Genomic DNA, 15,200 nt, shown 5'->3' with positions numbered 1-15,200 from the left:
GGGGAAAACTGGGTCTTGTTCTTGTGGGCAGGGTTGGGCTCAGTCAAACTTTAATCCAATTATCTGCTGGTGGGTGGGGCTGCACTCCCTCCCTGTTTGTTGTTTGGCCTGAGATGATCCAGCCTTGGAGTCTCCAGGCTCTATGGTAGGTTAATGGTACCTCCAAGAGGTCTCACTTGCCAATGGGCACCTCCCAGGACTGCTGTTGCCAGTGCCTCTGTCCCTGTGGTGCACCACTGCTGACCCACGCCTCCACAGGAGACCCTCCAACACTACCAGATAGGTCTGGTTCAGTCTCTTGTGGGGTCACTGCTCTTTTCCCCAGGGTCCTGGTTTGTGCAAGATTTTGTTTGTGCACTCCAAAAGTGGAGTCTCTGTCTCCCCCAGTCCTGTGGAAGTCCTGTAATCAAATCCTGCTGGCCTTCAAAGCCATATTCCCTGGGGATTCCTAGCCCTTTTGCTGGATCCTCAGGCTGGGAAGCCCAAAAATACGTCTCCCAACAGTGGGAGAACTTCTTTGTTATTATCATTCCCCAGGTTGTGGGTCACCCACCCAGCAAGTATGGGATTTTATTTTATCATGATTGCACCCCTCTTTCCATCTTGTGGCTCTTTCGATGCTCAGTTAAGTTGCTCAGTCGTGTCCGTCTCTTTGCGATCCCATGGACTGCAGCATGCCAGGCTTCCTTGTCCATCACCAACTCCTGAAGCCTGCTCAAACTCGTGTCCATCAAGTCGCTGATGCCATCCAACCATCTCCTCCTCCATCGTCCCCTTCTCCTCCCGCCTTCAATCCTTCCCAGCATCAGGGTCTTTTCCAAAGAGTCTGATCTCATCAGGTGGCCAAAGTATTGGAGTTTCAGCATTAGTCCTTCCAATGAATATTCAGGATGGATTTCCTTTAGGATTGACTGGTTTGATCTCCTTGCAGGCCAAGGGACTCTCAAGAGTCTTCTCCAACACCACAATTCAAAAGCATCAGTTCTTCAGTGCTCAACTTTCTCTATAATCCAACTCTCACATTCATACATGACTACTGGAAAAACCATAGCTTTGACTATATGGACCTTTGTTGGCAAAGTAATGTCTCTCCTTTTTAATATGCTCTCTAGCATATTAATAGGTTTGTCATAGATTTTCTTCCAAGGAGCAAGTGTCTTTTAATTTCATGGCTGCCATCACCATCTGCAGTGATTTTGGAGCCCCCCCAAATAAAGTCTCTCACGGTTTCCATTATTTCCCCAGCTAATTGCCATGAAGTGATGGGACCAGATGCCATGATCTTAGTTTTCTGAATGTTGAGTTTTAAGCCAACTTTTTCACTCTCGTCTTTCACTTTCATCAAGAAACTTTTTCACTTTCATCTTTGGTTGCAGGATTTCATTTTTTGGTGAGTTCCAGTGTCCTCCTGTTGGTTTTTCAACAGCTAGTTGCGATTTTGATGCTCTTGCAGGAGGAGATGAGCACACATTCTTCTACTCTGCCATCGCAATTTGTAATGTCAGATGAAATTTTTATTTCAAATAATGCATGTCACAATGACATTTTCCTTTCACAAATGATTCCTCTTATTATCTGTTAAACCTTTTGATGTGAGTCTGTGATTTTCTGGTTTGGAAACTACAAAAGAAAAGAGAACAACTATAGGAAAGTGGGAAATGTTTTATTGATTTATTTCTGAGCTTTGATAATGAAGTGACTTGGTAGCAATTAAAAAGAATGAGATAATTCTAGATTGGGTTATATTCTAGATGGGTTATATTCAAGACTTCCTCTAATAGCAAGTTAAAGAGTAAGATGTCAAAGTTATTTTCCTTCAAAAAACTAAAAGAACTCACGCATATAAACAAATACTGTCCATTTTCTAAGGACATTATATATAATAATGTGTGTGTGTGTGTGTGTGTGTGTGTATATATATATACACACACTAATTGGAGTAGGAAATGGCAACCCACTCCAGTATTCTTGCCTGGGAAATACCATGGACAGAGGAGCCTGGTGGGCTAAAGTCCATGGGGTCACAAAGAGTCGGACACAACAGAGCGTGCACACACATATCTATTAATAGTCTGGAAACTGTGAAACTCAAACTAATTGTTACCTCTGGGTGTGAGATGAGGGGAACCAGAATTAGGAGAGGTGGTCAAGGGAACTTAATCTTGTTGGTTGGAATGCTTTACTAATATCAGTTAAGTCTAACTTATCTAAAGTGTCATTTAAGGCCTGGGTTTCTCATTAATTTTCTGTCTGATGATCTATCTTTTGATGAAAGTGGGGTATTAAAGTCCCCCACTATTGTTGGGTTACTGTTGATTTCTCCCTTTACAGTTGTTAGTATTTGCCTTACATATTGAAGTGCTCCTATGTTGGGTGCATATGTATTAATAATTGTTTAGTTGGGTGCATATGTATTAATAATTGTTTATATCTTTTTCTTGGATTAAACCCTTGATCATTATGTAGTGCCCTTCTTTATCTGTTATAGCAGTCTTTGTTTTAAAGTATATTTTGCCATACATCAACATGAATCTGCCACATGTTGATGTATGGCAAAACCAATACAATATTATAAAGTAATTAACCTCCAATTAAAATAAATTAATTTATATTAAATAAAAATAAATAAAGTATATTTTGTCTGATATGAGTATCACTACTCCAGGTTTCTTATGAATCCCATTTGTGTGGCACACCTTCTCCTCCCCCTTACTTTCACTCTGTAAGTGTCCCTAGGTCTGAGGTGGGTCTCTTGTAGACAACATATATATGGGTCTAGTTTTTGTATCCACCCAGCCAGTCTACGTCCTTTGCTTGGTGCATTTAATCCATTTACATTTAAGGTAATTACTGGTATGATCTTATTACTATTTCCTTAATTGTTTTGGATTTAGTTTTTGTAGGTCTTTTCCTTCTCTTGTGTTTCCTGCCTTTACCATTTGTTGTAAAACTGGCTTAGTGGTGCCAAATTCTCTTAACTCTTCCTTGTCTGTAAAGGTTTTGATTTCTCCATCAAATCTGAGCAAGAGTCTTGCTGGGTATGATAGTCTTGGTTGTAGGTTTTTCCTTTTCATTACCTGTAATATATCATGCCATTCCCTTCTGGCTTGTAGAGTTTCAGTTGAGAAATCAACTGATAATGTTATGGGAGTTTTCTTGTATGTTATTTGTCTTTTTTTCCCTTGTTGCTTTTAATATTTTATGCTTGTTTTTAATTTTTATCAGTGCTTCCCGGACTTGGATGACTATTTCCTTTCCCATGTTAGGGGAGTTTTTAGCTATTATGTCTTCAAATATTTTCTTGGGTCCCTTCTCTCTCTCTTCTCCTTCTGGGACCCCTTTAATGCAAATATTGGTGCATTTAATGTTGCCCCAGAAGTCTCTTAGGCTACCTTCAATTTTTTCACTCTTTTTTCTATATTCTATTTTTCAGCAATGATTTTCACCATTCTGTCTTCCAGGTCACTTATCCATTCTTCTGCCTGAGCAGAATTCATTCTGCTATTGATTCCTTCTAGTGTATTATTCATGTCTGCTCATTCTTTAGCTCCTCTAGGTCTTTGGTAAATATTTCTTGCATCTTCTTAATCTTTGCCTCCATTCTTTTTCCAAGATCCTGGATGATCTTCATTATTGTTATTCTTAATTCTTTTTCTGTAAGGTTGCCTATTTCTACTTTGTTTAGTTGTTTTTCTGAGGATTTATCTTGTCCCTTCATTTGGGACATAATCCTTTTTCTCTTCATTTTGGTTAGCTTTCTGTGATTGTGGTTTACATTCTGGAGGCTGTGGGATTGTAGTTCTTGCTTCTTCTGTCTGCCCCTAGTGGATAAGGATAAGAAGCTTGTGCAAGCTTCCTGATGGGAGGGGCTGGCTGTGGGGAAAACTGAATCTTGCTCTGGTGGGCAGTGCTATGCTCAGTAAAGTTTTAATCCAATTGTCTGCTGATGGGTAGGGCTGCATTCCCTCCCTGTTAGCTGTTTGGCCTGAGGCAACTCACCCCTGGTCTACAGGCTTTATGGTAGGGCTAATGGCAACCTCCAAGAGGACTTATGCCAACACACCTCTCCCAGGACTGCTGCTGCCAGTGCCCCTGTCCCTGAGACAAGGCATTGCCAACCCATGCCTCTGCAGGAGACTCTCAAACACTCACAGGTAGGTCTGGCTCAGGCTCCTGTGGGGTCACTTCTCCTTTCCCCTGGGTCCTGGTGCACACAGGACTTTGTTTGTGCCCTCTGTAATGGAGTCTCTGTTTCCCCCAGTCCTGGAATTCTTACAGTTAAGTCCTGCGGGCCTTCAAAATCATATTCCCTGAGGATTCCCCGTCCCTTTGCTGAACGTGAAGTCTAGAACCTTCCCACAGTGGGAGAACTTCTTTGGTATTATTGTTTCCAGCTTGTGGGTCGCCCATCTGGCAGATACAGGATTTGGTTTTATCATGATTGTGCTCCTCCTACTATTTCATTGCAGCTTCTCCTTTGTCCTTGCACATAGGGTATCTTTTTTTGGTGGGTTTCAGTGTCCTCCTGTTGATGGTTGTTCAAAAGCTAGTTGTGATTTTGGTGTTTTTTTAACCTTGTTGGTTAGATATTTATGATGGGAATGTATTTATATGTTTCTGATTAGATTAAAACAAAACTTAGAAAGCAGTTCTGGTTGAGGAGAAACAGAGTGCTATACCCCATACCCACTCCTGGAACTTTCTTTGACATCTTGGGGTAGAGTTTAGTCCAAACTCTTTATTTTTCATTTGGGGAAACTGAGCCAAGGAATTCATCAAAATACTTTGTCTGAGGCTTGCAGGGTTATTTTCTTGAGATCAGACAAGACTCAGTGGGATATCCCTGGTGGTCCAGTGGTAAAGAATCCTCCTGCCAATCCAGGGGACACAGGTTTGATCCCTGGTTGGGGAAGACTCCACATACTGTGGGGCAACTGAGTCCATGAACCATAGCTACTGAAACCCATGCACTGGAGAGCCCTTGCTCTGCAACAAGAGAAGCAACGAGAAGTCTGTTTACCACAGCTAGAAGAGTAGCCTGCTTGCAGCAATGAAGGCCCAGTGCAGTCAAAGATAAAAAACAAAATCCAAAACAAAATTTTATGGAAGCCAGAGAACTGTCCAGAACCTCTCTCCTGTCCCTGCACCACTTCCACACTCAACCATTCTCAGAAAGAGATGGAGGTTCTGATTGCAATGTGAGGAGACCTGTTTAAATTAAACAAGAATGTGTTATCAGAGTGAAGGTTAGTAACCTAAAGATTAACAGCAGAGACTGAATTCCAGGACAGGGAATTGTGCTAACTGTACCTGTGAACTTAGAGTCTCTGCATTGGAGAGATTAATGGGAGTAAGCTGTGCCCATCGTGAACTCAGCTTGGAGTGTGGTTCCTGCCTGCTTTCATCAATCCACAACAACAAGGCTCTCTGCAGAGTGATGGAGTAATGGGGAATATAATTAGGGACCCAAGGCAGTGTGGTTGTGCTGATGTCTACCCTGGCAATGACACTGTTGTAGTGTTAGGACAAATTGCTTCCTCTCTCTGAGCCTTAGTTTTCTTTTGGTAAAACATGTTTCATTCACTCTATGGTGATGGTGTGAGGACTGCAAGGGCTGCAAAGAAGCTTAGAAAAAAAGAGTATGGTATGAATCAGGACAGAATGTCTTTGTTTGCAGGTGGCAGAAAACTGATTCTATTAATCAGTGCCTTATGCATGCCCTCTGCCAGGAGATATCAACGAGCCAAAGAGGGCAGGGAAGCTGTTGTTCTGTCCTTGAGGTGCTCAGGGAATGATTTAGGGGGCAGCAAAAGACCTAGTGCTGAGGGGTGCATATTCCTAGGGCTGAGAACTTCATGGCAGGGAGGGATCCCTGAGGCTGGAGTAGCCAGAGTGGACTTCCTGGAGAGAGTGGTGCGGGGCCTGGAAGGATGGGCAAGGCAATGGTAGTCAGGAAAGGTTGAGTGATCAGCAGGTTATTCTTGTCAGACTCATCTCCATCTTCTTCCAGCTTGAATGTGTCACAGGTCCAACCACGTTTCCTGAACCCAGAGTCATCATTCTTGGTGATGGATATCCCAGGACACCTGCACTAGAGTGTTGAGCCAAAGGCCCTGTGACTGGAATCTTCTCCCAAATTGGGGCTTGACTAATTCATCTAAAGTCAGTACTGTGCCTGGTGCTAGAAATCATGGTCAAAATGACAACAGTGGGCCACTACTGAATGCTCACTCTGTGTCAGGCCTCCATGAAGCAGACGCAACGTGCTCCATGTCACTCAGTGAGTGGCTGATCATGTGAGGAGAAGCAACAAAAAATCTGGCACTTAGACCCTGCTTACTACATGCCAGCCTCTTAATTCATGTCTCCCTCCTGACACTCCCACAATGCAGGTACTCTCATCCCTACTCTTATTATCCCTGTGATAATACAGGTGAGGAAACAGGACACAGACGGGTCAGCTCCTGCCATGGCTGCATAACTAAGAAGGGGCAGACATGGAATTTGAATCCAGGTATGCTCTGAATGCAGGGGAGAATTTAAGAAACCTCTGGCTCTGTCTTAGACTACTTGGGCTGCTATTGCAGAATGCCAAGACTGGGTGGCTTATAGACAACAGAAATGTATCACTCACAGTCTGCAGGCCAGAAGTCCAAGATCAGGGTGCTGGCAGACTCTGTGTCTGGTGAGGACCACTTCCCCATTCATGGATGGCTGTCTTCTGGCCATGGACCCAGCTGGTAGAAGGGGTGACGAGCCTCTCTCCTGTCTTTTTTTTAAAGGGCACTAATCCTAGAACAGGAGGCTTCTCTTCTCGTGACCTATTATCATCACATTGGGGGTTAGGTTTCAACATGTGAATTGTGAGGGGACATTCAGATTCAGTCTATAATCTCAGCCTCCTTGCCATCCAACATGCAGCAGTGACAGTCCTTGTGGCCCTGGTGTCATCTCTTTGGACCTGTTTGGGGGTCCAAGCTGGCTGAGCCCCAGGCTTCCTTTTCATCTGACAACTCCTTCTCCTAGTGTTGTTGCCTGGTGAGCAACTGGAGCCTTCCATCTGCAGTAAAGAGGGCTCTTTGCTGGTCTGATTAACCACAAGCCCTTCTTGTAAGTGTTCTCCCGTGCGTAGGCAGAAGGGCGTGGCTTCTGGAAGGGGAAATGCTTTCCCTCATGCCACCTGATGGCCACTGCTCCAGCCACTTCAGGCTCCTCAGTTGAGCTGACAGGAGAGTCAAAAGTAGGAGAGTATAAGCAGAGATTCTTTTTTTTTTTTTACTTAAAAATTAAAAAATTTTTTTTAATTGGAGGATAATTGCTTTACAATGTTACATTAGCTTTTGCTGTACAACAATGTGAATCAGCTATAAGTATACATATTTCTCCTCCCTCTTGAGCCTCCCTCCCCCCACCATCCTACCCTTCTAGATCATCACAGACCCGAGCTGAGCTCCCTGTGTTATATATTTTATAGCTTTATGTTTTACACATGGTAGAAGCAGAGATTCTTGATCTCTTCTGTGCCATGGTCCCACTGGGTACAGCTTCCAGACCCCTTTACAGAATAATATTTTTATGAGCACAAGTAAAATACGTAGAATTACAAAGGAAGCCAATTATAATGAAATGCAGTTATCAAATTGTATGATATAGTAATAGATGTGCTATTTTTTTAACTCATCAAATAAGATCTAGAGGTAGGATTAATGACGACAAAAAGTTCAGAGGAGAACAGGCAAGGAGGCTCCCTGGAGGATGTGGACTTGCCCTTAAAGGATGGGTAAGCTTTGCAAAAGGCAAGGAGAATGGCTCATAAATACTGAGTGGAAGAGATAGGGTCAGTGTCATAGAGGAGGTGGCTCCGAGCTCATCAGGACAGGACAGGACACAGAAACCTGGGGTATGTGAGTCACTTTAATTGGGGCCATTAAATTAATATTTTAATTGCTTTATTTTACTATCAATACCTCTCAGTTACAAGGTCCTTAAATAATGAAAAGGTATTTCATCATTTAAGAAGTAATTAAAAATCCTTCTGTCTCCAAATCAGTTGCTTCATGAGAGTCTGCCTTGCTTTGGGGTCATCAGATTGTGTATGACACATGGTACTGCTCCAAACTTGGACAGAGCAGTAGGATTTCTTGTGCTGAGCTAAAGGAAGGTGAAATAGTGTCTTGTATCTGAGAGCCAGAGATTCTGAGAACCAGGAGTGCTGAGGGCAGGAGAGGGTCACTATCCCAGCCCAGCACTCAGACAGAAAGTGCTGCCACATTCTCTTCCCTTCCTCCATCTCCCTTCATCCAAATCCTCCTTTCCTGCTCCTTTTTGTTCTGTTCAGGTCCTCAGTGAGTTGAATGATGGTGCCTGTTTTGGGAAAGGCAATCCTCTTTACTCTGTCTTATGATTCAAAAGCTAATTCTGGAAACATCCTCACAAACACATTCAGAAATAATGTTTAACTGCACATCTGAGCATATAAAACTGACAATAAAATTAACCATATCACATGCCCACCATTTTTCAATGGAAAACCCATACACATCTTCTTAAGCCATATTTAATCTCCAAATAAAGGCAATAACTAGTTCATAATTTCATCTAATGGGATACAACGATCTTATATACAATTGATAACACACTAAACCTTACCCAGAAGAGGAAGTAGAGTCACTGAGTGATGCTTACTCTTCTTGATATCCCATAACTTAAATCCTGTGATGTGATAATAATAATATTTAAAATACTTTGATGCAAAGTCAATATACCTTACATTGCACAGCAGGGAATGGGAGAGGAAAGAAAACTATTTCTTTATCTATATATCTATCTTTGTAACTATATGCAAACATGCTAAGTCACTTCAGTCGTGTCCAACTCTTTGCAACCCTATGGACTGTAGCCTGCCAGGCTCCTCTATCTGTGGGATTCTCCTGGCAAGAATACTGGAGTAGGTTGCCACGCCCTCCTCCAGGGGATCTTCCTGACCCAGGGATTGAACCCCCATCTCCTGTGGCTCCTGCATGACAGGTGGATTCTTTACCACTGAGCCACTGGAGAAGCCATAACAAAATAAGAGGGAAGTACTCATGGTAATTACAGTCCTTGTTTCTGTAACTGGTCCATTGGTCATCGCAGGTATTTATTTTATTTTTTATATTTATTTTTTATTTTAAACTTTTTATTTTGTATTGGAGTATAGCTGATTAACAATGTTGTGATAGATTCAGGTGAACAGTGAAGGGGCTCGGCCAAACATATACATGTATTCATTCTCCCCCAAACTCCCCTCCCATCCAGGCTGCCACATAACATTGAGCAGAGTTTCATGTGCTATACAGTAGGTCCTGGTTGGTTATTTATTTTAAATATAGCAATGTGTACATGTCCATCTCAAGCTCCCTAGATATCCCCTCCCCACATCCTTCCCCCCAGTAACCTTAAATATATTTTCTAAGTCTATGAGTTTCTTTTTGTTTTGTAAGTAAGTTCATTTGTATCATTTCTTTTTAAATTCCACCTATAAGGGATGTCATACTATATTTCTCCTTCTCTGTCTGACTTCCTTCACTCAGTGTGACACTCTCTAGGTCCATCCATGTTGTGGCAAATGGCATTATTTCATTCTTTTTAATGGCTGAGTAGTATTCCATTGTATATATGTACCACATCTTCTTTATCTGTACCTCTGCTGCTGCTGCTGCTAAGTCACTTCAGTCATGTCTGACTCTGTGAGACCCCATAGACGGCAGCCCACAAGGCTCCCCCATCCCTGGGATTCTCCAGGCAAGAACACTGGAGTGGGTTGCCATTTCCTTCTCCAATGCATGAAAGTGAAAAGTGAAAGTGAAGTTGCTCAGTCGTGTCCGACTCTTAGCAACCCCATGGACTACAGACCACCAGGCCCTCGGTCCATGGGATTTTCCAGGCAAGAGTACTGGAGTGGGGTGCCATTGCCTTCTCCGATCTATACCTCTATTAGTAGACAATTTAGGTTACTTCTTTGTCTTGGCTATTGTAAATAGTGCTGCAATGAACATTGAGGTGCATATATACTTTCAGGTCATGTTTCTCTCTGAATATGTGCCCAGAAGTGAGATTTCAGGGTCATATGGTAGCTCTATTTTTAGTTTTTTTAAAGAACCTCCATATTGTTCTCCATAGTGGCCGTACCAATTTACATTACCATCAATAGTATAGGAGGGTTCTCTTCTCTCCATACCCTCTTCAGCATTTATTGTTTGTGGATATTTTGATGATGGCCACTCTGGTTGGTATGAGGTAATTTCATTGTAATTTTGATTTGCATTTCTCTAATAACTGGTCGTCACTAGTATTTATAACTACCTTCTTTCATTCTTCATGTCATATTCCCTTTGCCTTAAGTACTTCAACTGGTTGTAGTTCTTTACCTGCTGGGAGGACCCAAACCTTCATTCCTGAAGGATCTGAGTCAGTAATAGTCCTGTCCAGATTGAGTTGTAATTTTCCATTGTCCCTAATCACAGGGCATGGTAAATCTAAGAGACACTCTAAGGGATCTCCTGTATTCCAGACATACTTTTTTTTTTTTTAATTGAAATATAGTTGATTTACAATATTAACTTTCAGCATTCAGGAAAGTGATCCAGATAGATATAGATGTAGGCTTCAGGTGGTGCAGTTATAAAGAATCCGCCTACCAATGCAGGAGACTACAGAGACACATGTTTGATCCCTGGGTGGGGGAAGATCCCCTGGAATAGGAAATGGCAACCTGCTCCAGATTCTTACCTGGAAAATTCCATGAACAGAGGAGCCTGGTGGGCTACAGTCCATGGGGTAACAAAGAGTTGGACATGACTGAGTGACTGAGCATAGATATTGATATAGATATACTCTTTCTTACTTTGATGGTAGAGTAACACCAGACTTTTTGGTGATTAGGATCAATCACTCTGGCCAATACACTATTTCCTTCTTTGCCTGTTGATTCAGAAGCTTGAGGAGCCCAAAATGGCCAGGTGGCAGCCTTAACTTCCAGTTCAATGGAATCACCTTTGTGTCTCCTGTTGGAAATATTTCTCCTTTTGGAACTAAGACCTCTAGGCCAGTAGAGGGCTTCCCAGGTGACTCTGCTGGTAGAGAATCCACCTGCAATGCAGGAGACCCCGGTTTGATTCCTTGGTTGATAAGATCCCCTGGAGGAGGGCATGCAACCCACTCCAATATTCCTGCCTGGAGAATCCCCATGGACAGAGGAGCCTGGTGGGCTACAGTCCATGGGGTTGCAAAGAGTTGAACACGACTGAGCGACTAAGCACAGCACAGGTCAGTAGAGCATAACACTAGGAGAACAGGAAAAAGCAGAAATTTTGCTCAAAGATTGCTAGTGCTAATAGTGAGTGATGCCACATTCACGTTTACACTTTGATTTCTGGACTCATGAATCCTGGCTACGGGAGAGCTAGGACCATATACCAGATGCTGATTCAGAGCATACATAGTCTTCTGAGAACTGCCCCAGCCCTGCAAAGCATTGTGCTTGCACTATCTTGCATTGTAGCTGAGTCTCCAAAAGGCCATTTTCTATCAATCCAGCTGCTTGCAGGTGGTGGAGAATGTGGTAAGAATTGCATGGCATGGGCCTATTGCTGCATTTCTTTTGGAGTGAGTTCCTCGATAAATAGCAATGTCATGTGGAATGCCATGATGATGAATGAGGCATTCTGTAAGTCCATCGGTAGTGGTTTTGTCAGAAGTGTTGCATGCTGAGAAGGCAAATCTGTATCCAGAGTAAGTGTCTATTCCAGTAAGAACTAAATGCTGCCCCTTTCGTGATGTAAGTAGGCCAGGGTAATCAACCTGCCGCTAGGTAGCAGGCTGCTCACCACAGGAAATGGCGCTATATCAGGGGGTCAGTGTTGTCTCTGCTGCTGACAGAGTGGGCACCCAGCAGTGGCTGTAGCCAGGTGAGCCTCGTGAGTGCAAGCTCGTGTTGCCAAGCCCACGCATAACCTCCATCCCTGCCACCGTGGCCATTTTGTTCATGAGCTCGTTGAGGGTTCAGGGACTGGTATCACAGAATGGATTACCCTATTCACTTGATGATTAAAATCCTCTGCTGAGATCATCCTTTGGTGAACTTCACATGAGACACAAATATCTTCACATATTTTGCCCATTCAGAGAGGCCTAGCCACATACCTCTTCCCCAGATTTCCTTGTCACCAATTTTCCAATCATATTTCTTCCAAGCCCCTGACTATCCAGCCAAATGGCCATAGGTCCTGAATCAGTATGTAATCACAAAGTGATGATGTAATCACAAGATGTAATAACAGTATGTAATCACGAGATGCATTGTTTGAAGTCCTGCCTGCTGTGAGGGTTTCCCTTTACCACTATCCTTTAGGAATGCCCAAGAGAGGGGCTGTTGTGTGATGCCTGCATATCATGCAGAACCATCTGTAAACCAGGCCCAAGTCTTCCCTTCCATTGAGAGTAGGGAGCTCCCCGTGAAGCCATAAATACAGGCTGGGAGAGAGGAGGCAGCATAACAGAAGGGGGACTGTGGGTATTTGGGCCACTTCTTCATGTAACTTATTTGTACTTTCAGGGCCTGCCAAGGCCAATCTGATATATCTCGTCTCCACTTGATGATGTAGAGCTGCTGTCCATGCCAAACTCTGTAGCTTGATGGGTCAGATAAAAGCCAGTTCACGACGGGCAGCTCAGGTTGCATAGTAACTTGGGGGGTCCATGGTTAAGCATTCAGTATCTATTGCATAGTCGTCTCCCATTCTGGGCTCCATACAAAACTAACCGCTTTTCTGGTCTCTTGGTAAATTGGCCCAAGTAACCACTCAAAATGAGGAATATGTTGCCTCCCAAATCCAGAGAGTTCCACTAGGCACTGTGCCTTCTTTTTGGCTGTGGGAGTGGCCAGAGACAACAACCTATCCTTTACCTTAGAAGGAATATCTTGATACGCCCTATACTATTGGACCCCTAGAGATTTCACTAAGTAGAAGTTTCCCAAAAATGTTTTATTGTAATATGATTTATGTACAATATTATATAACTATAAGAACACAATGTAGTGATTCACAGTTTTTAAAGGTAAAGCAATCTATAGATTCAATGCAATCCCTATCAAGCTACCAACAATATTTTTCACAGAGCTAGAACAAATAATTTCACAATTTGTATGGAAATACAAAAAACCTCGAACAGCCAAAACAATCTTGAGAAAGAAGAATGAAACTGGAGGAATCAACCTGCCTGACTTCAGGCTCTACTACAAAGCCACAGTCATCACGACAGTATGGTACTGGCACAAAGCCAGAAATATAGATCAATGGAACAAAATAGAAAGCCCAGAGATAAATCCACGCACCTATGGACACCTTATCTTTGGCAAAGGAGGCAAGAATATACAGTGGAGAAAAGACAATCTCTTTAACAAGTGGTGCTGGGAAAACTGGTCAACCACTTGTAAAAGAATGAAACTAGAACACTTTCTAACACCATACACAAAAATAAACTCAAAATGGATTAAAGATCTAAATGTAAGACCAGAAACTATAAAATTCCGAGAGGAGAACATAGGCAAAACACTCTCCAACATAAATCACAGCAGGATCCTGTATGACCCACCTCCCAGAATATTGGAAATAAAAGCAAAAATAAACAAGTGGGACCTAATTAAAATTAAAAGCTTCTGCACAACAAAGGAAACTATAAGCAAGGTGAAAAGACAGCCTTCAGAATGGGAGAAAAATAATAGCAAATGAAGCAACTGACAAAGAATTAATCTCAAAAATATATAAGCAACTCCTGCAGCTCAATTCCAGACAAATAAACGACCCAATCAAAAAATGGGCCAAAGAACTAAACAGACATTTCTCCAAAGAAGACATACAGATGGCTAACAAACACATGAAAAGATGTTCAACATCACTCATTATCAGAGAAATGCAAATCAAAACCACTATGAGGTACTATTTCACGCCAGTCAGAATGGCTGCGATCCAAAAGTCTATAAGCAATAAATGCTGGAGAGGGTTTGGAGAAAAGTGAACCCTCTTACACTGTTTGTGGGAATGCAAACTAGTACAGCCATTATCAAGAACAGCGTGGAGATTCCTTAAAAAACTGGAAATAGAACTGCCACATGACCCAGCAATCCCACTGCTGGGCATACACACCGAGGAAACCAGAACTGAAAGAGACACGTGTACCCCAGTGTTCATGGCAGCACTGTTTACAATAGCCAGGACATGGAAGCAACCTAGATGTCCATCAGCAGATGAATGGATAAGAAAGCTGTGGTACATATACACAATGGAGTATTACTCAGCCATTAAAAAGAATACATTTGAATCAGTTCTAATGAGGTGGATGAAACTGGAGCCTATTATACAGAGTGAAGTAAGCCAGAAAGAAAAACACCAATACAGTATAGAACAGTCCTTTGGATTCTGTGGGAGAGGGCGAGGGTGGGATGATTTGGGAGAATGGCATTGAAACATGTATAATGTCATATGCAAAATGAATCGCCAGTCCAGGCTCAATGCATGATACAGGATGCTCGGGGCTGGTGCACAGAGATGACCCAGGGGGATGGTATGGGGAGGGAGGTGGGAGGGGGTTCAAGATGGGGAACACGTGTATACTCGTGGCAGATTCATGTTGATGTATGGCAAAACCACTACAATATTGTAAAGTAATTAGCCTCCAATTAAAATAAATAAATTTATATTTTTTTAAAAAAGATTACACTTCATTTATGTCATTGCTGTTGTTTAGTCACTAAGTTGTGTCCAACTCTTTTGTGACTCCATGATTGTAGCTCGTCAGCCTCCTCTCTCCATGGGATTTCCCAGACTAGAATACTGCAGTGGGTTGCCATTTCCTTCTCCAGGGGATTTTTGCAACCCAGGGATTGAACTCATGTCTCCTGCATTGGCAGGTGGATTCTTTAGCTCTGAGCCACCAGGGAAGCCCACATTCCATTTACAGTTTTTATACAATATTGTCTGCATTCTCTACATTGTACAGTATATCCTCGTAGTTTATTTTAAACATAAAAGTTTGACTCTCCTAGCCTCCCACCCTTATATTGCCTCTCCCCCTTCCCTCTCCCCATGGTAACCACTAGTTTGTTCTCTGTATCTATGAGTAAGTCTGCTTGTTTTTTGTTATATTTACTAGTTTGTTGT

This window comes from Bos javanicus, chromosome 18 (assembly GCF_032452875.1).
Source record: "Bos javanicus breed banteng chromosome 18, ARS-OSU_banteng_1.0, whole genome shotgun sequence".
NCBI classification, from domain to species: Eukaryota; Metazoa; Chordata; class Mammalia; order Artiodactyla; family Bovidae; genus Bos; species Bos javanicus.
This window is presented reverse-complemented; position numbering follows the sequence as displayed.